The following is a 26,421-nucleotide window of genomic DNA, read 5'->3' as shown; positions in this document are numbered from 1 at the left end:
TGGAAGTCGAGGAAACGAACTGGCAAAGCGGGTAAAAGGTGAAAAAGAATTCAGGAGTCCATTCCACGGTGGCCGTGCAATGGATTCACGGATCGTTGCATTACGCGCCCACGTTAAAGAGCGCGGTACGAGCAATTCCAAGGCGGGTCCCGCTCTAACCTTTTACATCCGCTCCGGTCCGGTGCGCGCGATCTCCGTCGCGCATACGGAGAGACGGCGCCGTGTACCCACACGTCCACGGACGCGCGAGCGCGCGCGTTCGGTGATCGTTGTCGCGCTCGTCGGGCTCCCACAGCCACCTCAAGTTTTACGATCGCGCCGCTGCCGCGGTGGAAGTTTGAAATTTCGCACGTCGGGGTGGCCCCGAAGGGGCGCGCGGTGTACGGCGGCAGCCGCCGGGGAAGCCGGTGGAGTAGTTGGCCGGAGGAAAGCCAGCCGTGGCGGGGCGAGGAGGCGGCAACTGACGTCAGCGAGTACGGAAAAGTTAGGAAGATAAGAGAGCGGAGGCGCGATGCGGGCGCCCGAACGAACGCGTCTAGCCTCGGCCAACACCGCCCCCGGTGTCGTCTGTCTCGTGATTGCGCGGGGTTAATTCGGTTGAGAGGAACGTACCGAGCATCGAGGTGTTGTCTCGGACAAAGAAAAAATGTGAAACGCGTCGGGTCAGAGTACGGGGCTGCAACTAACGTCCGCGCCAATAACGTAACCGTCGGATGTCGTCTAATACTGACCCTCCATTTTTTGCGGAATTTCTCTTACGACGATATCCAATAATTTTCCAAGTTCGCCAGCTTATTGCTGGTAATTGATGATCGTATAAACGATGAGGCCACTGTTCGACGACTCCGGTAAGATCCTCGAGGGAGTGGTCTGAGCCAGAAGGCTGGGCAGAGACCATCGCCCGTATCTATAACGCGGTTATCGGTTGTCAACTTCAACTATTGATAAGGAATAAGACTAGAAAAGGGCGAAGAAGCCTGTTTCGTGATTGCGCGGGGTTAATTCGGTTAAGATACACATACCAGGCGCTAAGGTGCTGTCTGGGACAAAGAGATGAAACGTGTAGCGCGGGGGATGAATCCAATTACACGCAAACCTCGCACCTACGACCCATTACGTCTCGCTATCTCCGTCTCCCGGTGGTTTTTTTCACCCGTGGCTTTTTTGTCCTCGCCCGGGTCCATACGGCTTCTTTTTCCGACGCGATGGGTTCTTTTTCTGTCCTTTTCTCCTCCGTTTCCGGTCGTCTCGGTTTAGTTGTATTCTAACTCGCTTACACGCACGCGGATTTGCGGTACGCCCCGATTAGCCGACCCCCTTCCCGCGACCCGGCACAATTCCCCGCACACTTGTCCCTTTTTCTCCACGGTCTGGCCGCTTCGTTCTATCCCCCCCTCCCTCCTATCTTCGTCCCGCTCGCTCCCGTGTTTCTCCGTTTCCCTCTCGCCAAACGGTCGGGCCGAGAGCGCGCTTAACCGTCGCTCGTATTTCAGCGTCTGTTGGCCGACCTCACACCACGTCGGCGGGGCAACAAATTCCGCGACCCTCCAATTACCCCAGGGCCGAGTTTCGTCCGCTCGTTTTTAGATTTAAATGTCCGTGCGCCGGCTTCTTTCGCGGCGCCACCGTGCCACCGCTCTCTCTCGGCGTCGGACGCCTGTTGAAAATCGATGATTCCGTCCCCCCCGCTCGCTGCGCCGCTCGTTTTTTCGCCCGTCCCGATCGGCGAGAAACGAAACGGCCGCGAGAGTGGCTTCGATTACTCGAAGCCGAGTTTTACGCGGCGCGCGCCCTCTCCGTCTCTCTGCCCCCCCCCCTTCACCCCCTCTGGCTCTCTACTTTTTTTTTTGTTCCGCGCGCGCGAAAATGCTGTTTCCTCGAAGTCGACGGCGGAAAGTTTTACGGCTGGTTCTGAAGCTTTCTGGAATTTTCGGATCACTGCAGCGGCAATGCTTCCGAGGCTCGTTTATCACGAGCACGTTTCGCGTGATAATTTAAACTTCCGTTAATAAATGCGATTCTCGAATACGATTATCGTCCGTTTAATAACATGGGTTTCTTAATATTCGTTGTAAGATCAGGTCTGGAATTCCCAGCGATCGTGAATGATAGTTTTGATACGCGATCAACTGGTTGCTGAAGGCCACTGGTGGTGGGTACCTCCACCGTACTGTTTTAGTTATTTTCACTGTATCATTTGGCTATCCTTACCATAAAATATAGCCACTAGACCATAACGGTACACTATCTCCGTGACACTTGCGGATCTTTTCTCCGAACATCGAGAGCAATTAAGACAATTGTGAGAACTGGTGACACAAAACTCGTAATTTTCTGCTTTGGTAACTCGTTTGTGACACCGCCAATCGCGTGTCAAAGGTAACACTTCCGCCAACAGTCCCCAAGAAACGGCGTGGACTACAGTTGTGGAACAGGCTCTCGCGATGCTTACGAGAACGAGCCGCTGTATTTGGCTTTCGGGTACCACGTAACAATTTCTTTTCTCGTGTACGTATGCCCTCCATCTCTCCGACAAACACGCGAGTTGGCGAGCAGATTCGCGTGACTCGTAGTGGGAAAATGGCCTCGTGCGTCCGACTGTATTTGACCCGACCGTAACAACGACGAACCCTGGCATCATCGCGTCAGGACGTAAGCGACAGCGAAGACGAACGGAATTTTTTTCGAAACTCGCGCCTTAATGGTTCGCGCGCAGACCGCGGAGTGACTATCGCGCGGCCGATCGGAGCGAAACCGAGAATGAAGTGCCGACTCACGGCACGCTATCTGCCGGGACAATCGATATCGTTGTCGAGGGAGATAATTCCAGGCAGAAGGTAGCCGCATATAGTGGCGATAACTATCCCAGCTGCCATTCATAGTGCCGACGATATTATCGGCTATACCCAGAGATGCCAGACGGAGCCCAGGGTGCACCGGAGACACCTCATTCCACTTTCTCACACTATGCCAGATCACGCGTACGTGAGCTCATAGAGTTTCGGAGAGTCGACAAAGGCAAACTGACACATGCCCTCTTTCTCGATTCTTCGAAGCTGCTGTCTCGTGGGAGTCGAGAGAGAAAGGCTCACATTTGCCTTCTCGTAACGTGTATAGCAATCGTGAAAAAGTTAAATGAAACTAACAATTTTTCGATCTACTATCTTCAAGACCTCTGCTGACCATTGCTGACCACTGCTAATACTTCTGACAAAGTAAAAAGATTCCTACTTGCGGATTTCAGTTGTGCATTCGAAATTACTTCGGACAGCTTCGGAGAATCGAAAAAGAGAGCATGTGTCAGTTTACCTTTGTCGGCTCTCCCAAACTGTACGAGCTCACGTACGCGTGATCTGGCGTAGTGTGAGAAAGTGGAATGAGGTGTCTCCGGTGCACCCGGGGCTCGGTCTGGCATCTCTGGCTATACCTCAGATCATCGTGGCGCGGCGCCCGATAACGCCTCCCGTTAACCAGCGACTCAGAATATCCAGCAGAGGCAGCTAGACGACTATATTCGACGTGAAATCGATCGGCGGAAGCAATGTTTAATTTATCCGCCGTTACAAAACGTTCGAAAGTGACGACATCGCAGACCGTGTCGCTTCCATTTCGGATCGCGTGCATACAAATCGACCCCACAAATTTCAAACTTTTATCAATATCTCGCCATCCGACCGATGGATGTTTACAAGTACCCTTTGTTCGTATAATACGAGCAGCGACATCGTTCCGCGAAAATGAAGGCTTTAGGGTCCAGCGAATACATCTTCCGAGAAAACTGTATCCACGGTGTATTGAAACGCAGCCAATTTTCTGGGGAACAAAATGCGCTCTTCGGATTCATAGAATTCTTGAAAATCGTACGCATCTGTATCTTTTCAAGCTGGCGACCAAGCCTGGATATAAATTTCCAAATTCTCTGAATTCACAGTTCTCTAATGGAATAGAATTATCCGTGCTCTGATAAATGTAAACAAAGAAAATTCCTTAATTCTATGCATGAGAAGATCCGTAGATGTCCCATCACCGCAAAGTGACGTCTAGACGATGTCAATCTTACTTTGGTCCAAATCTCAACGATCAGTCTTTGATTCCTTAAATCTCGATTCGCCGAAGAACAACACGCTTACCGTGCACACGGTTAAATCCTAATTCGTGACAGTCACGTGAACGGCTGGCAAACAAATCGTAAACCTATTGAGGATGCCCATATAACGAATTCGAAGCTCTAGTTAACTACAATCAGTGGGATCTCCCTTTCGTCACGCGGAACGAACGTTCCCGCCTCTTCTCGACGCCAATAATAGATCCCTGTTGCGGTTCCACATTGATTTAACGAAATCATTGTCGTTTTTTCGGTTTTCTATTTTCGCGACTGGGGTTCCCCTTAACAGGGACTTAAGGATGCCCAGGTAGATACCAGGGATAAGAACAAAACGTATTGTTTTGCCCCCTCGAGAAGACCGCATGAAATTCTGAATGATACGCTGTGAAGCACTTTATCTTTTTCTGATAGAGAGAACAGGTTTGTAATGATACACGAAGTTAGCAAGCTAAGCTAATCGTGACTAGCATTCTACTTCCCAAACTCCTCGATTCCCACGCGAAATCAATTTATACTGCAATCATACTTACGAGGAACGATCCCTCGCTCTGAATTTTAATCTCAGAAACGTCAAAAACACAGTGGTCCAGAGTGCACCCAGTTGTATCGCTATAATGATCCCAATACTGGCTCAACGAAACATTCGTACCTTGATGCAGTTGAAGACTCTAGACGTCTCTAGATTCTAATTGTCCAACTGAGAACTCTAGACCTATTAATAGTAATCCAACTGGGGACCCACAAAAATTAGAGATCTAGTTATTCCCCAAACTGACTAGATCAACGAAGAGGCACAACTAGAGTCCAACTAGGAACTCCAGACTTACTGTAATCCAATTAAATGCCCACAACAACTTAGTGGGATAACTAAAAACTCATCAGAATCTAGTGGCTCAACTGGGGGATACACATCTGATACAACTAGGGACTCTAAATAAATTATATTCCCAATTTTGAACTTATCTTTAGAGCGTGGAAACGTAGGCCTTTTGATTGTACCGCGAATTGTGGGACTCTGCGCTAGAAATACAGGAATAACAGCGTCCAATGCGAGAGTATTCTCACCCCCACCCCTCCAGTTACCAAAGGGTGACCCGACACGCTTGAAACCGCAGAAATTTGGCCAGCGAGTTTGTTCCCGAAAATAAATCGAGTTAAAACAATAAAACGCGAGGCGTAGTCTAGCGAATCCACGGGTCTCGTTGCCGTATCTGGGCCACCGAAGCGATGGAGCAAGGGCGACCGTTTTCCAGGCTTGATTTTGATTTCCGCTCGTAAACACGACGCCGTTACGAGGAATTAGAGCAACATTCCCGCAATCGGGCCGCAAAACACAGCAGAAACGGCGCCGCAGCGCCGACTTTTAGCTCGTCACGTCCGCGGAAATGAAGAGTGGCGTTTTGAAGATATGATATCCGTGCTTGACGGAAGTGTCCAAACGTCTTGGGCTAGAAACTCTCGCGTTGGGCAAGGATGTCGCCTTCTTCGCGGCCATTCTACTTGCGATTTTCGAAAAATTAGTGCTGGAAAGTTTTTTTTATTTTAAATGATTCTACCTTCAAAAGTAAAACGAAAAAGTAGAATAATATTTTCCCCTACGAGGCATCGTTCTCCAGAATATTGTTACTGAAACTGTTTGGGGCGCGTGTGAAAATTCTGTCATGGATTATGATAGACGGAATATAAAAATAATTGTTAGGTGTATAATTCTCTTGTAATAAACCCTGTAACGTATAACTATAAATACTATAGAGCCGTATAAGAAGATTCGCCAAACTGAATCCACGCTGCACTCACGCATTTTCAAATTTGATTTGCTCAGAAACGAAGCTTCCTATAAAAAATTTCATCTCACATTTTCGACTTATTTTTGAACGTAGAATCATTGATTCGTCGATTATAGAATCTTTATTAATTAAATTTGTTACGGGACACGCTGCGCAAGACAGTCTTCTAGTTAAAAAAATCAGTATATTCGGAAGCGTTGCAACGACAAGATGTTGTCGTAGAAGCAATATTAAGCCTTGACACTGCAAATTGGTTTACCTAGAACGGCTTGTCAAGTCCAGACGAACTCTATGCAATTTCCATTATCTCGGTTGTAATTGAACAGACGCTCCACTTACTTTGAGTATTACGTTTTGTTTAACGACAAACACTCGTAGAAATTGAGAGATGCCTTAAATTTCGTTGACTGTTCGAGATAATTTTTAAACCGAACGCTACGTTCGACGACAGCTTCTCGATTATTATTCTGCAAAGTTTTACGCGAAAGTTCGCTCGCCTGGGTGGGTCTATGCCCCGGATCTGGCGTTACAATTAACCGTCCCGATGCCACCTGGAGGCAAGATTGGCGCAGAAATTGGCGCCTGAAAGCGTAGACTCGCGACGCTCGGAAAAACGGGAGAAAGAATACACTCGGCGCAAGATTAATCGGTTCCACGAATAAGGGACGCCGTGGCGTAAGATTGGCCGCGTCGACCGCAAATTTCTCCCGTGACCGCGAGCGCCAACGATTTGACCGTTCTCCGCGAAAAACAACGCTACGGCAGCCGTGGACAGGCGGACAACAAAAGAAAGCGATGGGAAACGCTGGAATGATAAAAGAGCGCGGCTGAGGTGAGGCTAATTAGCCGTGGATAACGGATACCGGCCGCGAGGAGTTTCACTCGGGCTCTCGGTTCCTCTCCTTCCCATTCCCCCGCCCTCCCCCCCTCGTCCGCCCCTCTCGCCCCGTACGCCGCCCTCTCCGTCTTTCCCTCCCTTTCTCTGGGCATTCACTCAGTCGCGGCGATCGTCGTCCCCCAGGAGAACGAGGGAAACGTGTTCCGGATACTCGACCGTACTTCTGCATCGATTGTCGACAGGGGTCCGCTCTTGGACAAATCGGAAGGCCTACAGACGCGGAATTAAGAATCGATCGACGCGACGGGAAGTGGTGCGTCCGACCATGGAAGATATCCGGGAATTTTCAGCGAACCCGGACACTCGATATCCGCGACATCTGATGCCGCGGACCAAATTCAACATTTCGACCGCGAGGGACACCCCCGATAAACTAGCCACTTTACGGCTGACAACCTCGTAAACTGGGATTTTGGGTAACAACACGCGCCCGACACCGCGGGGTTATTTTTAACCGCTAACCAGGTAATCCCAAGAATCGTCCCACGACTTACGTTCGCAGGCAGTCCGGTCTGACAATAGCACCCACGAAACGAATACACTAACAACCGCGCTAGGAAAATTAAAACTCCACTACGTCACACAACCCCTAGCTATTAAGAAACTTCTTTATTGCTACGAACCTTGTTTATCATCGTTGTTAAGCAGCATGCATTCGAACTGATCGTAGGTAATTTTTAAGTGCTACTCAGACGGTGTCCAAGAATTTCAGAACTGCGTTCGCAGGCTGACAATAACACTCGCTGCTCTTTAGTGCTGACAACCTCATAAACGGGGATTTGTGGGTAACTACACTCGCTTAGTACGACAGGAGTTATTTTTAAGCGCTAACCAGGTGATCCCAAGAACCCCAGAATTACATTCGCAGACTGTGCTGACAGTATCACAAAGAAAATGTGGATCCCATCGACCATACTATGATCTGAGCATGCGAAGGGGACCCGACCATCGTTTTCGCGCAGTTGGGACACGTAACGCTCCTTCTTCACTTAAATGGAATATGTAGAATTTTGTTTGCACGTACGTGGGAGTGTTTCCATGTAAAGTTACATAGAACACTATTGCTCTGGCTTCAAACCTTTGGGATACCTAGCACCTCGTTTCGACGTAAATCGAAACACGTAGAACTTCTTCTCCGGTTAGTCGATACACAGGTGGCTACGAGCTTGAGGTTTTGAAGCACGTGGTGCCGCATTCCTTGCGTTTACACCCGTTAACGCGATAAAAGCGAAAGACGATTTATGAACGGCGAAAAGACTAAGAAATTTTTTAACGAGAACAGCGCAAAGACATCGAGTATAAAGTTCTGCTTGTGGAGTAGTCGAACCTAAGAATCTGAGATTAGAAAACCCAGGACATAAAACACTATGCCTTACGGATCTCTGCCGGTGACGGGTGCATCCCTGTATCGTATAAAAATGTATGACAGCGAGGAAATGCTATTTTCCAGCTAGGAGAATTCCATGCACGAAGAGAACGAATTGCTGATGCTCGACGGAGTTCTGGTATCGATTACCGGGGGAGAGAGCACATACCTACGTTGGATCGAAAAATTCGCGTATGCAGAGCCGGACTTAAGAAAAGTCCCTTAGGATTGGAAATTTTCGCGAAATTTCGAGCATCACTGTGTCTGTTCAAAGAGTCGCGATGGAATTCCATGGAAATCTATGTTTTATTCAAATAGATTGTCCCTTACTTCGTATGTAATCACCGTGGAGAAATTTCGAGGCAATACAGCCGAAGACAAAACCGACAGCATCGTTAGAAAGTTGAAATTCATCGAATGCTTCGGTTCCAAAATTCACGGGAATTCCGAAAAAAAATCAAGTTCGTTATTTCAACTCGAACAACATTGGTACGGGTCCAACGTTTGAGTCGGGCCAACAATTCGCGCGGATCGAATGTTCCGAATAGTCTGTAGCGCAGGAGTCATCCAAAACATTCGACCGGGCAACAGGGCTTTTTTTTTTTTTTTTACTGCGTGTAGGCCGGTACCGCGCGGCTCTGCGTCGCGATCTAAACGCGCCGCTTTAAATCGTGGCGGTGTCAGCCGCGGCGAACAAGTGTCAACCGCACCCTGGAACGTAATCCAAACCCTTCCCCCCGTCCCGGGGTGGCCATCAGCGGCGGCGAAACGTGGATCGGGAGCGACGAGGGGAACATCGACCATACGCTCCGGGGATCCCGTTCGTAGAAGGAGTTTGGGAAGTTATTTGTAGGGAAGGGGGCCGTGGAAAGGGGTCGATACGTATCGCGATTTGCCGGGCGGCCGGGTTATCGGGCAGGAACGAGGGCTGAACGAAGGGGAAAAGCGGGAGATCTGGCCTGTCGCGGGTTGCGTGTAGGCACCTTGCCGCCTACGCCCACGTTACCGGACGCCTGGCAGATAGGGATCATCGAGGCGTGTTCTATCGGCTTCATCTCGGGCACCCTCTAACAACCTCGCGCTCTCAACTCGGGCTTGGTCTCCGTGTTCGGGCCGTGAACGACGAGCAAGCGGCAAGAGGGGCACGGGAGGACGAGGAAGAGGGAAGAAAGGGAAGAGAACGAGGACGGAAGACCCGTTGGCGCCATTGAAGCCCGAGATACGAGCCGAGGAGAACGCTTCTATGGCACGCCGGTACCCCGTGCACAGACGCGAGAGGGATTGGGGGGACGGGAAACACGAACGGGGTCTATTTTTGTCGGGTGGCGGCGGCGGTGGCGGGACAAAAAGCCTGCGGCTTCTACCCTGGTCCGCGGTGTCTCTCTTCCTCCCGACGTTTCCACGTTTTTTTCCCTTCGTCCTCTCTCGCTCCGCTCGCCCCCCTCCCCCCCTCTCGCCGCTCTTTTCACTCCATGCGCCTCTTTTTTTGCTGCCACGTCGCTTCTGCCGCGCTCCGTTCTCGTCGTTCCGCTCCGTCCCGCTCGCTCTGCCGCGCGAATCGCTACGGTGCTCTCCGTCGCCACGCTCCGTCCTCGTCGCTCCCTGCTAAACTAGCTGCTCCCGTCTTCGTTCTCTTCCCTCTTGCTGTCGCGCCCGTTCCGGCGACGGCGAAGCAATCGAGCACGCGAGCGACGAGGACGCACGACGCCCGTTGCCCGTGCGAGCAGGACGAGCTGGAAGAAAGAAGAGAAAGGAGGAAGCCCCGTCGCCAAAGCGAGACGGATAGAGGCGAGGAAGAACCTGGCCGAGCCGAGCACGACTGAGTCGCGTAGGGTCGGGCCGAGTCGTACCGAGTCGAGTCGAGTCGCGTCGAGTCGCGTCGAGTCGAGTCGAGTCGAGTCGAGTCGAGTAGAGCTGAAGAAGGACGGAGAAGCAGCCGGCGCGGCGATGGGTACGCCAAGGGCAAAGAGGCGGAAAGAGGAAGAGGAAAGGGAAGCCGCGCGCGTCAAAGAGGGAGTGGGACAGACTGCGGCATGGGCGCAGCGGGTTGGGGAAAAAGGCTGAGGCCGAGGCTCCCTTGGCGGCCCGCTACTAATTGCCGCCGGCCGCTCCTGGCTACGGGCCGCTGAGCATCGCGCCACGCACAACAGCCAGCACGGTTATGTTCCATGGGTTATAGCCGTGACTGGATAGCCGAGGCCTGAGCTCCGGCCGCCGCTCGAGTTACGCACTACTCCTTCGGCCCGACTTCGTTGTTGCAATTTTTCGATTCCGAGGACTTTATCAGGATTCCAGAGCCTCGATTCACGATACTTTCTTGGTAAAATAATTCCTTAAAATTGGGGAACTTCTCTCAAGGATTGACTAGCAGATCTATTAATTTCCATTGATATTCTACCATCACTAGCACCATTTCGTAATTGTGTGGTGATTCAACGTATCATAGTTGTATCATTCACCTCGACTCCTGTCCTTATTTAGACAACTTCTATCTAGACCTCTTTCTGAGACTATCCCGCAATTAGAATGGTCTAAGATACACTGCCTTGCCTCTGCTATTATTACGATTATAACAAGTTGAACAAGATCCCAGGACTCGAAGTGACATCACTTCTAGTCGTCCTTTCACAGACACGGGTCTGAACAGCATCAAATGAGATCCGCTAGGCCTAGAAAGTTATCTGATTGCCTAATCTCGTCTCTCCTAATCGTTTTTGTTTCGCTACCTTGGGTATCTTATTAAACTTGTTGAGCTATGCGCATGCAACCCTACTTTCAGGCTCCTTTGATGTGCCCAAATACCCCGGTGAATCGAATTGTCCCTACCAGCTAGCAAATTACGCGGACAGAACGACGTCATAGTATTAGCCACGTGGTGAAAGTAAAGAGCAAAGACACGAAGATTCTGTTGACGAAAGGCGGCGGGCGATAAGCGTCAACGAGTGAAATAATTTTCATTGAAGCAGCGATAGCCGCGGCGCGTAGAGCGATGACGAGGCGACGGCTTGCGCAAATAAATAGAGGCGATGTATAGGTGGTGCCGGTGGATATATAAATCGATCGTTACGCCGGTTAAATTCAAAACGGCCGTCGGCTACGTAAATAGGCGGGCGAAATAACATCGCGCGCGTTCGCACGCCCACGTTTTCTGAACGGTTCGCCTCGCAGACGGGGTCACGAAGCCAGGCAGGATCAATCACGCGACCCGAAGACGACCGAGACCGAAGTTTCCGGCGCGGTAATCGGGAAACGCGGCCCGCTAATTGGCCGCGCCGACGACTGCAAGTTATCAGCGCGAAGCGCGGCGATAAGCGGTGTGTCAAGTTGCACGATCGTCGCGTTAATTTGCGGCGTAAGGGTGTCGGGTTTAAGGCAGAGAAAGCCGCGACGGATTTCTGACGCGAGTCAGCAACCTTTTCCACGCATTTTTGTGAATTTAATCTGACGCGATTGGGATCCTGTCGACTCAACAACCATTATTTCCTACACTTTTTTAACGTACTTTGCACGTCCTGGTTGAGCTACTAAAGTGGCTAGATGTCCTAGTTGAGAACTGTTATTTACCAAATGTTTCTAGTGTACTTTAGGCGTCACAGGGATGAAAATTAGAATTTGACAAAGTTTTTGAACATATCTTAGGTGACATGGTACTTAACTGGACTACTAGTACGTGTGTTAGGCTCCAGAGCTCTCTATGTAAACTATTAGTATCCAGTAGGTCTAGAGTCCCTAATTGGAACATTAGTGCATGTCGGAATTTTCTAACCGTTCCACCATTTTAGGGTTGGATTTACAATTCTGTGATATACACAATACTTCAATTTATGCGTATATTTAACACATAATAGCTCGGTATTATAAATATATTTGAACTAAACGAACAAAGTGAACAAATTCGCTGGCAATTTAGCGGAACCCACCCTGCGTGTCATTTTTGTTACGTCGAGACGCCTTCGAATTCCGAGGTGTGCAGCGGCGATAGCGCTTAGAAACGCCAGAACTAACGGTAACGATAACGAGCTTTATCCAACCGCGGAACAGATATCAGCTCGTAAACTTCCAGCGGCGTTTCTGCTCGCTAGCGGAATTTTTGCAGAGGAAAGTCTCGCGTCGTTGACTTCCGAGCGCAACAAGAATTCGAAAGAAATGCAGCGTCTCCGCGGCTGTCATTCCGCTCGGACCGTTTTCTAGTTCCAGCCATTTTGCACGGAAGAAAGTAGTTGCGAACGTGGACGCGTCGGGAAACTCTAACGAAGACGTTTTTAATGCTAACAATCGAGGCGCACGGTTCTGCTGATTTTCAGCGTTTCCGCCATTTGCAAATTTTTTAATCCTCTATGATTTCGTTATTGATACTGTACAGTTATATTTGTCAAATGTATTTACAATTACTGCTAGCTATAGTTACAATTCTGACTACTGAATGGAATTGCCACCGACTGCTACTTCAATTCTGCCTAAATAGAATTGCATCGATTACAAGTTGAATTGTACTCTCCGCGTGAGAATGCTACTGACTTCAAGGAGAGTCATAATTGCCAGTTGCAATTACGACTACTGAATCGAATTATCACCGACTGCTACTACAATTCTGTCAAATGGAATTGCTATCGACTGCAATCGGAATGGCGATTACGTAACGTAACTGGAAACCGGTTACGATGGCGTTGCAATTAGCAACAATTACCAGTAATAAAGCCCGCAGGTTTCGCTACACACATGGCCGATTAAAAACGCTGGATACGTTTAATTGAAAAAATGATTCGCCGCGCGCGGAAAGTCCGAACGAGCCGCGGAATCGAAAGGACGACACGGGAACGTAAAAAATATCGACGCTATCCGTCCGGTAATGGTTTCCAACCCCTTGCCCTAATATATCCCGTATTCCGGATCTCGCCGAGCGCGCGCACCCCTTTCGGCCTCTCACCGCGGGCCAACGGCGGCGCACGATTATTATCACCGACCCTGCCCCGATAATGAAAGTACACGCACGTGCTGGTATTAGTGTCGAGAGCACCGGGGTTCGCCGCCTGGTTGCATTCAGGCCCGGACAGGGCTCGATGGGGTGGGGACACAATGAGGGTGGCTCCGAGCCGCTCGCTGTTTCGGCTACGCTGAGTCACGCACCGAGGAGAAACGCGTGAGGTCTCTCCGCGCGGCCTGTGGCCCTGGTAAGGCCAGGGGAGGGGAGGGGGGCAAGGGGCCGAGGGCAAGGGGGAGCTCGGAGGGCAGGATCGGGCTTTCGTGGAAGAATTTTTATTTTTAGTGCGACGACCCATGAAAAAGTCGAACCAGACATTTTCTAGCGCTCTTCGATCGGACGCTCGGAAAATTAATTTCGGAGTAATTTGCGAAGCACCTGGCGCGTCATCGTGCTAGAAAATTCTAACGTCGTTTCGCGACCATTTTTATCTTTGACGCGTATTTCTCATACCCCCGTATGCACGGCCCCTCTAACGATCATCCTCGACACTTGGTTGAATTCTATTTTGGAACGTCATTGGAAATATTGTAAATTATTGGACCGGGCGGAATGGTCGGTTTTATTAAATGAAATTCTATGTAATTCGACGAAACGCGACACGTGCTCGCATATTTTTTTAAGGAAACGAAAACAGAACGTGAGGAATGTCACCTATTTAGGGGCGAGTAGGTATTTTTGTCGAAGTCAACAATAAGTGCATCGTGGTATTGAATATTTAGATATTAATATTTATCGCTCTGTAAGCTTAATATTTATCCAGCAAATAATGACTCATTTATTCAGTAAATAATAATTTGTAAACAGAATTATATAAAACATTGAAAGTTCAATTAAACAAAATCAACGTAAATATTGTTCCGTTTGAATATTAAATGTCAATTGTAATTAAATGACAAGTTACTATGGTTATAAAAATTGAAAAGAATTAGCTCTTAACAGTAAATCGTCCGCTCTCAATTACCCTATGTCGAGAGTTTCGGCAGTTATCGGCCGCGCTCACGTTTACGTGAGTTCACAAATCCCTCCACGATCGATCGCTCTCACGTCTGCGTGAATTCACGAATCCAACCGTGACAGCTGCTTGCGTAGTTGAATTTATTGTCCAAAAATACACAAGAACCCTTTCGTAAAATCACTCCATTTAGTTTTTTATTAAAACGTGTATTTCACACGAATCTCCAACGGAGATGGGCAAAATTATTATCTAGACACAAATTTCGAATGGCAAATAAAGGATAAAACTATTTATCCGTCACTCGTTGGACAAAAACCTAGACACTAAATCTATATGAAAAAATTTACGGAAGTGAAATGAAAATTTCTCAAGCAAAATCATCAAAAATCAATTGTTTCTATTTCTATATTATAGTATCTGGTGGTGGGATTCTCGAATACGTTAGGAGTAAAAAGAAGTTGAATTTTATCAAAGCAATTTTATAGGAAAGTTATGAACTCGAGGAACCTCTCCCTGGGGGCTCAGTATTTCTAGGGTTAATTAAGTTCCCCGATATTTCTACCCTGAAAATCCTCTATTTTCCGATATATAGTTCAAGACATCGATTATTCTTCGAGGCCGTTTTTGTCGTCGAAATTTTTCCCCGTTAATGAAATTCCGCGACCTGTGCGCGGAAATAAAAGGTGACGAATTCAATGGCCGATTTCGCTGGTGGCACGGAACTGTTAACAGAGAATTCCGAGCGCTGGCCAAAAATCCGAGTGCACTAGGCTGCCCCGGTAGTTCTAGTGGTGCCGCATTATTTCCTGCTCTCCTGGAGGAGGTCAACTGTTTTATTGACTGAGGGTCGAGGTGCCCGGCCTCGGGACCACGGTTACGGTTAACTGAGCCAAGCCTCTGAAATCGTAGCAGGGAATTATCGGTTCAGTTAGCCGCTCCGCTCCGTTTCTTCTTTTTCTCCGTGTACAAGGACGCGGGGCTGGCTCCTTGCGTCGCTGAAACGACGTGGAAACGCGTCGAATCCTGGAACGACTCTCGCTAGGAAAAGACCCAACTGTTCAACATCGATTCCCATCGAGCTCTCATAAGACGGCAGCACACAGTTTTCTAATGTTTGATCCTCGATTCCGTCGACCACCTGTCATATACAGTTCGAGTACAGTCCGTGGCTTTTTCCAGTTTTTATGTCAAGCCACAACGAAGTTGGAGAACACGGAATTTTTAAATGATTTTTTTTCGAAAAACTGAAATAATATGGCCGCTGAATTAAAGTTTGATCCCCAGCAAATTGAAAACTGAGAGAAATCGTTTTCTATATTCGTTTCAGACGTGACCTTATCCGGCTCGAAAATCGTGGCTGTGGTAAAATTTTGCGGAATTATATTTACTGGAAAATGAAACGTTCGTATCGTTTTGTCGGCACTCATCATCGTTACCATTTTACGTCTCCCTCTATAGTGTTCGTTTCCGATTGAACACTTTTGTGGAATCAGTCTTTGAAATTTCATAGCTTTGCGTAAAATGACGCCGATGAATCTCAAATCGTTTAAAAAAAAAAGACGAGTTTTGCGAAAAACGACAAATCGTAAATCATTTGTAGAATCCTACAATTATTAATGTAAAAATTTGTCAAATTTAATATAGTACAGTCTAATGTCAATGCATCTGACAACTCGTAGTCCAAAGGGTTGTTTGACTATGTACCTTCGAGCAACCGTTTACGTGTTCAGGAACTTGCGTTGCAAAGGTACAGAAAATGAGGTTGATCAAGGACTCGCGAGCTTCCTTTAGAGAAGATTCAAGCATCCCTCCCCTCAGCTACGAGGTAGAATTTTGCAAAACGCTTTCTGTCTATTTTAAAACTGTTTCAATCGAAGAAAAGAAGTATTCAAAGGAAGTTTAATAATCTTCTAGAGTTAATTCTATTGACTATCCAAAATGCTGTCATGATTTTCCGTAAAAGAAAATATCGTTTGAAATTTGTTCTCATTGCAATACGTTTCTTGCAAGTTAGAAAACGAAAATACAGAGGCGTTCCAGTGGAAAAACAAACGACATGTCCCAGCGATTAGCCAACTCGCGGGGTGAAAAAGGGGAGGCGAAAATCGTCGATCGATCGTCACGGTAACAGATGCTACGATTGCGGTGTCGGATCGACCGCTTTCTATTGAAGCCGAAGCCGGCCGCAATCTTTTCCAAACGACACACAATGGGAGAAGGCCACGGCAACGAAAAGCGTGGAAGCCGCGTGAAAATGATCGTCCTCCCGACTGGGTTTTCCAACCCCAGAACGCATGGAACTCGCCTTTCCGTTGAAAACAAAACAAATACTCCGAGAAAACCATCAGACGATCGCGTAAAAATGTTATTCGAACAATAGACGAATAACCAACAAATTGTCTCAAGGAGCGAAGCCATTACTTGTTCCTTCATCTTAAATGGCCTGAAAACTCTATAAATCACAATATTATCGAAAAAAATAAAGATATTAGCAAATATTTACTTCGTAATGCCCGCAATTTAACTCGTTCGATCCGGAATCGACCCAGCAGCCCCTCGCCCGTGCCTCTCTCAATTTAATTTTTTCGATTCAACTTTTAACTACCAACGAACTGTATCTACCTGCAAAGCAAAAAAAAAAAAAAGAAAAAAAGCGCTCAGAAAAACGTATGAACGTCGGCTCCCTTTTAGAGCCGACCGTCGTCCCTAACAATTCCACCAATTTCCACCCAAAAAGCCAGCGCGACCGTTTCTCGAACCGGTCGCCGCGTTTTTCTGGCTCTTGTTCCGGCGCGCAGCCGAGCGTGCCTTTCCGACGGCGGCGGCGGTGGCACACCGTCGGTGAAACGCGTGCGTGCACGTACGTGATCGTCACGTACACGTACGCCCACACACGCAGAGAGCCCAGCACGCTCACGGGCCCGTACTTGTACGGGACCTTTAGCGGCTCGTGAGCCGCAGTCGGGACGATCAATGACAACCCGCCCTCCCCACTCCACCCTGCCCCATGTTCACGGAAGGCACGATAAACGCTCTCTCGCTCCGGATCACGGGTCTCCGAGAGAACGTTCCCCCATCCTCCTCCTCCTCCTCCTCCTCCTCCCTGCCTCCCCGCCGCCACCCCATCCCTACCCAACGACCCTGCCTACCGCACGCCCTCCCCCGCGTCCCGCGCCGGAACCCACTCAGCCCCACGGTGCCGCTCCGCCAGCGTCGTTCCTCGCTCTCAATCAAGATAGACGCGCGAGAGGCTTAGCACCGGGAGAGGAGGCGAGAGCGTCGGCAGAATTTCTCCGTGACTCGAGGGAGCCAGCGATAGAGGCTGGCGAGGGACGCGTTGGGGCAAAGGGGGCCACGGACCGAAGCCACAGGCGGCGGAACCGAGAAGGGAGACTTACTGCTTCGAGTCGCGGCTCGGGTCGGCGGGTGGGGGGACGGGTTCGGGTGGCTAGCGATGGGTAGATCCTCAGCAACGTTATCCCCCATAGGCCGGCTAACTTTTTCCGGAACGTGCTCGAACGGGACAACGCATTAACGGCTCCGGACGAGAATCTATTCTCGAACGACACGAGTTCATTGTTAACACGGCGGTTGGTCAAAAAATAAGGCTGGCTATTGCGTCAAATTTTTGTGAATTATACAACTACAGATGCATACCATTGGAATTGTAGGACTGTGGTTGATACATTACGTATTAAACAATAATTATAATTTTGGTTATTCGAGTTCGAAAGCGTTCTTTATTCATTCCCACTTGTGTACGGGGCCCTTGAATATTATTCTGGCTCGGGCCCCATGGATATAACGCATCAGCAATCACGAGTCTCGCGCGCGCGCGACTTTTCGAATGATTTTAACGCCGCACGAGCGCGCGATGGCTATCTGAGGGGAAGGAAATTGGCGGTATGGTAATCGTCGGGCAGTGGGGATTAATTACTGATCTCGTTTTCTTGATTATACAGCGTTTACTGGTCGCGTCGGCAGCGTTCTTTTTTTCTGACGCATCTTTCCTGATATAAGCGGAAAATATCTTTTCGTTCGTGGCGCGATCGAATCGACGGACTCGCGATAACGTTTATCGGTTCGTCTGAGACGGTTATCGAGATCGCCGTTTACTTCTGAGCAATTAATTTCAATACTAAGATCGGAGAACCCTTTCTTTCAATGGTATCTAATTTTCTATCATTTCTATAGCAGTATTATATATATACAATACAGGAAAAATAATTAGATTTCTTCTTTTAATATGCATTTAGATTCCATTCATTTTTTTGGTTTAATTAGAGGTAGTAGAACCTATAAAAAGTTCAGTTGCTTGAACATTTTACTACTAGAGCGCTCTATTATCAGAAGGTTCTCTTATCTAAACAGAGCATATCCTTACATCCTAATCCCCGCCTTATTAAGACGTTCCTGTACAACGATCAGATTTAATTCTGATTCTAACGATATAGAACGAAGATAGTTTCGTTGCTTCTACTTCTTTTTTAGGTATACTTAAAGTATCATTTAAATAGATACATTAAAGTGGGAAACAGCAAAAGTCAAAGTGGAAGTTAAATTACCATATATTTAATAATAATATTTCGTTTAAATTACTGTTATTGAAGCACTTTACTTAACAATTCAGAATGAGTCTTCTATACCTTTCGAAACCTTCAAGACTTGTTAACCCTTCATTCTTGCAAAAAAAAAGGGTTCACTTCGCTTCTTGAAACCGAAACATGATATATTGCCCCACAGCATCAAAAGGGGATCCTAATTACTATTTAAACGTTATATCCATCATCTTCCACGTCAGCGGAAAAATGGCGCAGAGAGCCAGATCACATAACACTCTCGACAAGTCCCAATAATTCAAATATTTGAAATCTATCTTGAAATTAATGGAGACTAAAATTATCAATAGACTGATTTGACAAGTTCTGCTCTAAACGAGTTGTGAAAATTGACTGAAATAAACGTTAGGTCTGTTACTGGGCGATAATGATTACGAATAGAATTAAAACATATTGAGAAAAACAGTTCGTTTATGCTCCATGTGCACATAAAATTCTATCTGTGAATCAAGTTTCATCTAAATACAACACTATCGGTTAGGTGATAATGTCTGCAAGCCTTGTTTCGTCTAGAACCAGAAACTTAATAGCATCAAAAGCATTGGTATAATCTTATCTTTCGTTGCTTCGTTCGTGTATCAAGTTTCGTCCAAATCGGAGATTGTCAAGTAGGTGATGTTCCCGGTAGGCCTTATTTTACCTAGAAACTACCGAGATTAGATCGAAGCAAAAATAAAGACTGCCCAACAATAGGAGGTACTGGACTCCGTAAGCTAGATTCATCTGTCCGCCATCTTTGATCAAAATTGGAGATTGTAAAATGGATAATGGCTTATTTTGTCTATAAACGGTTACCTAATAGTATCAGCTACAATTGTGCCTATCTATCAAAGTAGAAGCAAAGACCTTCCAGCAACAGGATGCACTGGACTGCAATATTCCACTTTATTCCGCGAGTGTTAATTGGCTGGTATTCCTTGCACGTCTTATTTTCTCTAGAAACAGCTACTTAATAACTTTCAGCTTCCACTGCCCTTGTATTGCTCAACAACAGAAGGTATTGGACTGCCTCCGTAAAATTCATTCAGCATTCCAAGCGTAACCACAGTCTCATCTTTCAATGCCTTATCCGTGTACAAAGTTTCATCAAAAGTGGGGTTTGTCAAACGAATAAGGTTCACTGTACGACTAAGTCTGACCAGAAACAGCAAAGTTATAACATCAGCTACGACTAATCCTGTCTTTCATAAAAATCTAAAATTGTCAATTGTCTGATACTCGTCGCGAAACATTGACTATTGATCTGCGTGGAAACGCTCAAAGTTCCAAGGCTGAGAGCCTTTAATCTCGTTATCAGAAGACCATGAACGGTTTTCCCCTGGCAACATCATCTCCAAGGAGTTATTAAAGTCGGAACAACCGGTCTTTTCATCTCTTTCGGATAATGGAAGATCAGGAACCGGAGGACTCTTCCTGAGTCGGTGTGTTCGATTGTAAGGGCGCTGTGGCTCTTGGGTCTTTCTTTCTGAATGGAGTCTCCCAGTGACGAGAGGTGGTCGGGTCGCAGTTTAAACCGATCGGTTGCGACTCGCAGCCATCGCTAAGGGTGGCCGGTATAGCGACGCGGGCAAAACGCGGCCGAGAGAAGGAACGGCGTCGCCGAGAGAAAGAGAAACGCCGCGCGTCGGGCAGAGAGCAGGCCGGTGTAGAGTCCGCGGCGTAGACAGAGAGCGGGGCATGCCCCGTCGTTGGCGAGAGAGGCCGAGCGGATGCCGGCGCAGCCTGTCTGTGCCTCTGCTTCGGAAAGTGACTAATGACTAGCCGGCCAGACCTACTCTTCTGCCACCCAACGAGAGAGAGAACGAGGAGCGCGCGCCGGCCGGCCGGGGAACAGATACCGGGGAGAGGTGAGCCGCTGTTATCTCGCAGCCCTTGACGACGGTCAACCGTGAAAAATGACTATCGCGACGAAGAAATATTTTACGGGGCGCCCGCGTTCGTTCCGGGCAGCGTCGTTACGCGCCGAGAGCGGGACGGAGAGGCATCGAGAGCGGCTCGGACGGAGCGAGATATCGAGAGATACCGAGAGATATCGGGAGCAAGCGAGAGAGGGCATATCGAGCTTGGCGCGAATCGAATGGAAGACGCCTGATCGATCTCCCGACCAGCACGCGGAACTGAATCCGGATCGGATGAACGAGGGAACCGAGCAACTTTATGCGCCTGCTCTTCCTTCCGTGGGAAGCGGGGCCAATCTCTCTCTCTTTCTCGCTCGCTCGCTCGCTCTAGCTCCCGCCCGCCCGCCAGCCTCACCTCCCCTCGTCCTCAGACCGCCGCCGTCGCTCGTTCTCCTCGTTACTTCCGCGCCTGGAATCCCACGCTTACGCCGCCACCGCGGACGTCAGAGGCGTAAATCCGAGAGAGCTTCCTGGGCTGCGAAGCGTCGCGGCGTCGTTAATGATAGCTCCGAGCCGCCGCTCTGCCTCTGTGCCGCGCGCTAGCTATGCCCGTGGCCTGAGAACGCTCCGTAGCCTCTCGGCTCGAGAACTTCGAGATGTTGAAATACCGTTGACTTATTCGCCGCGAACCGTTGAAAATATATATATATATATATAAAAAAGAGAAAAAAAATACTGTGAATTTTTCGTCCGCGCCGTCGATTCCCGCCGCAGCTTTTCCTCCGTATTTTCACATCCGCGAATGTTATCGAATGTAACAGCGGAGAAGCACCGTTGTCGGTCAAAAATTGACCTTGTGCTTTTTTTACATTTTTCGATGTTACGAGTAGCCCCGAGTACTAAGAGGGGAAAAAGAACGATTGCAACGTTTTAAATGTTGCACGGTAGCCGTTGGTTTACTTTATATTTTGCGAACGGTGTATTGGAAAATTATAAAATTTCATGTCGCGATTTGTGTATCGGGGACTTCTCGATACCCTTCAATTTTTGAAAAATTTAGATGACGGGAAGATATTGACACTGACGTTACCAAATTTGAAATGTCTGGTCTTAACACTTTGCCGACGGGCGAGTTCAGAGCAGTAATACTATCAGCGGCAAACGATATTATACGAATATTTATTTATGAAATCTACTAATTCCATTTTATTTTTAAACTTTCGTGTATAGGATATGTTTCACTACAATTTATAAAGAAATTGGCCTTAAATATTTCTTTGATACCGCTATTTTAGAATTGTTACCATTCTGCTTTTGTTCAGCTAAAAAACGTTACAAGGAAATTAAAATATTCGTGAAAAAATTGCGTTTCCTATGGAAATTATTGTTGTTTCGACTACGAGCTGCGATAAAATGACTTTTCATTCGAAATAAGGTTATTTTTTGAGTAAATAAACACATCGAATAAGAATAACATGCAGAACACATTTATAAGTGTTCGAGATGACCAAGAATTATCCCAAAATATTCAAGTATAGTATATAGTACGCTGTTTAAACTGGGCTTGTAAATTGCGCATTAGTACGTCTCCCGTCGGCAAAGTGTTAATGCCTACGCTGGGTCGAAATGATACAGTAAATAAATAAAAACCAATACTTTTGTTAAAATATCTATCGTATATCACGAAATGATTGACTCTGATAAATATCATATGCAAATGCTAATAAATTAGGTTATAGAGAGCCAACTGATCGAGTTAGGAACTAGGTGTGGGATTAATTTCGAATTTTTCTGTATTCAAAGACTTCGATAGTTCAAATACTTGATGGATGTAACTCGAATACTTGTGTGTTTCAATACTACTCAATTATTATTCAAATATTTGACTGTTCGAAGACTATTCGATACTTGAATGTTCAAATACTATTTGAATTATTGGAATTCGATTCGAATACTTGATCATTCGAATTCAATTCAACTTTCATTCAAATACTCGAGTATTGGAATTCTGACTGGATACTTGACTGTTCGAATTCTAATTGAATTATACTCGAGTATTCGACTACTCGAATTGAATTCGAATGTTCGACCATACGAATACTCGAGTATTCGAATACTTTGCGAGCATCGTCAACTTTATCAACTCATTGTTTCCACAACTAACTACAGTTTGTATACTAGATTGTTTTATTTAATTTCAATATATGTTCGCTATCTTCTAAGCTGAAAACGAACGATATCTGACAACGAAGGGACTCGAAAAAAGGAACAAAACTGAATAAAGAGTACGAATACTAGAATTTACTTTTCTTGTACGTAAGTTCGGAAAGCAGGACGCGTAAAGGAGCGTTTCCAGGCCGGAAAGCGTGGAACGTTTCGCGAAACGAAAGCCGACAGCGCAATAACGAACGATCTCCGCGATCCCCGAGAAAACCTCGAGTCGATTCCAATCGAAGTTCCGTTTCTTCCTTTCCGCGATGATTCCAGAGAAAGATCGAACTGTTCCACAAGCATGGATTACCATACACGCGTTCCTTCGGTTTGCCAGACAACTTATTATCGGTTATTTATCACTGGCGGGCCGTGACTGAAATTTTTCGTACGAGCCGCTCGGGATCCTCCGTTCCACTTGTGACGGGAGCCGAGCCACGAGCGGCGTGAGAAATGGAGGCGGCAACTACACACAGAGATCGAAGGCCGCGTTACGTCGGACCCGTGACCAGAGAAACTGCTGCGAGCTTGATAAAGCTACGAGATCTGGGTCGTAGCGAGCACCGCGGAACCGAGATGTCGGAAAAAATACGAGCAGAGGTCGGAAAACTGATCTATTGCTATTTTCATTTTTATTTATTGCAAAAATTCCTGAAACTGAAAGGCAACATGCCTACACACCATTTAACGAGGTATTCTACTGCAAATCCATGAAAAAATCCATTCTTTTTTTACACTTTCTCGAAGAACATGGTTTGAACAATGTTTGCACAAACCCAGATGTTCATACTGCGTATTTAATATTTCTTTAAGCCGTGAAAGTGATAAGAAAACAATAAAAAATTATTAATAAGGACCTACAAGTATCCTCTAAATAATTGAAAAATAAAATACTAACACTTTTAAATGTGGAAACATTCTGTATTGTAAATTTTCCAAACTAATTTGTACGTCCATATATCGTCTGAAAAATTGCCAAAAAATTATCTCCATTTCGTAGAACTTCCACGTCCCAAACTTGCGATACATTCTCAGACATCGCTGTGCTCGTTACGAGCTAGTAATATTTCGACACTAACTCTTGGCTTCTCTTCAGAGTATAATTTCTTGACCCACAATGTAAATACTAAAACGAACATTGTAGGAATATATATTGTTCGATAAATCATTTTCTGAAAACGATCCAGAAGCTAGATGCGAGACACCACAATCCACCGGTGGAATTCTTATTTTCCAAAACGTATTAAACGTAGAATAGAAAAGAGACTCGTGGAACTAACAGCACAGTTGCATTTTTACATCAAATAATATCTTTCCGTCGAACATTCGAACCGTAGAAATTGAAAGCCTGAATGGACCTTGAATTTCTAGTTCTATGACAACAATTAACCCATTGTCATCGTCAGACGTTTGAGAAACTATTGGAGCAGAATAGGTACTTACGTTTGTTAACAATTTTTTCAAACGGTCGTAGCATATCACAGGTATGGATAACATTTTTGTTGAAAGTAAATTAATGTAGTTCGCAGCATCTAGGTCAGATGTGTAAAATATGGTTTATAGAGCATTACTTCGATTCAAGATCTTCAAAGAAACTCTCGATATGCAGATAACGATAATTATCAACAAGTAGTATTATAAATTCAAAATTTAATAACAGGTAAAGAAAATATGGATATAGAGCAGAAGTTTGTTCGCCAGAGAAACTATGCAAGAATTCAATTTCAGTATCGTTAATTGTCTCTGTGCAATGTTCCGTGCCTCTAACAACGGTCCAATGATCTCATCTTTTCGCTCTAGTATGCTAAAAGGTTCGCTCTGTCTAGCAGTAAACAATAAAGTTTCAATACCAAACCTCGAATCAAGATTTCAAACTTCCATTCTTTCACCACTCAAAATATTAAACTCTGCGTACTCGTCGCAGACGTCTTAAGAAATCTCTTCCAACAATGAATATCGAATATTAATGTTTTCTCGTGGTAGCGATGGCGTCGAGTTTTAAATAGAGAAGTCAAGCAAAAGAGACCAGATGTCTTCCTCATAATTTACTTTAATCATCAAACCCGTCATTGCAAAAATAAACGTATCTACATCCGGGACTGGAGTAAGGAAAATAAACCACGCAGTTCTAGTCTACGATTTGGTATTACCGAATAAGAATTCGATAGCGAAAACGCAACTAATTTCCTAGACTAGGGTTGGGATTGGATTAATCGTCGAATCTTTCTGTATTCGAATATTCGAACACTTTGGTGATTCAAATACTCGACGAATACTATTCGAATACTTAACTATTTAAATTCTATTCAAATACTTGAATATTGGAATTCTTTTTGAATATTTTACTGTACGAATTCTATTTGAATTCTACTCGAATACTGAATTATTAGAATTCTATTCGACTACTTGAATTCTCGATATGTGACAATAGTGGAACTGATTTTGTTCCTTGAAATCGTAATCTAAGTTATTAAACAAAAATTCTATTGTTCAGTAAAGTGTCATAGTCTGATCACGCTCCATTCTCGTCAGCCAGTGTCTACTTTCAACATCTCCATGACCTCGTCCCTTTTTCGCGTCCAGAAGAACGGTCCCACGGTTTTCGTCCCGCGGATTGTAAAGCCTAATCGCCCTATGACGAAACGTTCCGCCATCGACGGTGAAAAATTACGGAAACGATGGGACTAGCCATAGAATTCACTATTGAAACCGACTTAAAATAAAGTCGGAACTCTAAAACGTCGCAGTTCGGTAAATAACAATTTATTCGAATGTTCTCTGACAAATGGCTCTGATTGAAATTTATATTCGCAACGCCAGGAATTAATTCCTGGCGAACTTGCGCGATCGAGCTCAATTTTCTCGAAAAAAAAAACAGGAAATCTCCAGCGTGTAATTAGACGTAATTAAGCAGCCACCTTATCCACGGACAGCGAACGCCTTTTCCTCCTCCGTGGTCTTCTTTTTCCTCCCCTTTTCGCGGCTCGTGAGCGATTCATTTTTCTAGCAGCCGCGTCCGAGATTTCTCGCGGCTTTTCTACTTGCCCGGCAAATAAATTTCCAACCCCGTAACCCCCCGCCGTTTCAGTAGCCAGGACCGCGTGAATCCGGTGAGAAATCGTCGGCGGTCGACAGGCGAGAACGTGTGGAGGAAACTCTGTCCATGGCTACCAGTGGTATCTCGATGTTTCCCCGTGTGGTTTGCGTGGACCGATTGATTGGTCTTATCAAACGACTCATGCAAAGGCGTTAACATTTCGCAAACAAATCAAATACAATTCCATTCTGGCCAGCTTGTTCAACCGAACGTGTGTGAAATCAATGGAAAGTGCACCCTGCCTGAGACGCGACTTTTGGTTTGAAATAATTTGAATAGTCTCCAAAATAGCAATTCTAACTCCTGATCTTCAAGTCTATTTATCATTTGATCGTTAAATGTAACTATAAAAGGCGCCATTAGACATAGACAAAACTGGTCGACGCTTATAATCGTCAAGAGGGATGACAAAGTGGCACCGAAGACACATTTATCTGAGTGTTTGTAACCAGCAATTTAGGAACGACGATGGTGACTGTAAACACCAACCGATGCACACTGAGCGTGTTTAGACGTGGTCAGAGTATATTCGGCGCGTCGTCGGACAAATGTGCGAACTCA

At 46.4% G+C, this 26,421-nt stretch overlaps 1 protein-coding gene across 2 annotated transcripts in view; it reads right to left on the bottom strand.

The window, feature by feature from the left end:
- The window catches only part of LOC143344096 (uncharacterized), a 66,023-nt gene that overhangs the window by 24,962 nt on the left and 14,640 nt on the right, over positions 1-26,421 (bottom strand). The window lies entirely within an intron of this gene.

The sequence above is a fragment of the Colletes latitarsis genome, chromosome 7 (genome assembly GCF_051014445.1).
Source record: "Colletes latitarsis isolate SP2378_abdomen chromosome 7, iyColLati1, whole genome shotgun sequence".
Classification (NCBI taxonomy): Eukaryota; Metazoa; Arthropoda; class Insecta; order Hymenoptera; family Colletidae; genus Colletes; species Colletes latitarsis.
Note: the sequence above shows the minus strand (reverse complement) of the source record. Positions and strands in the feature narration are given on the sequence as shown.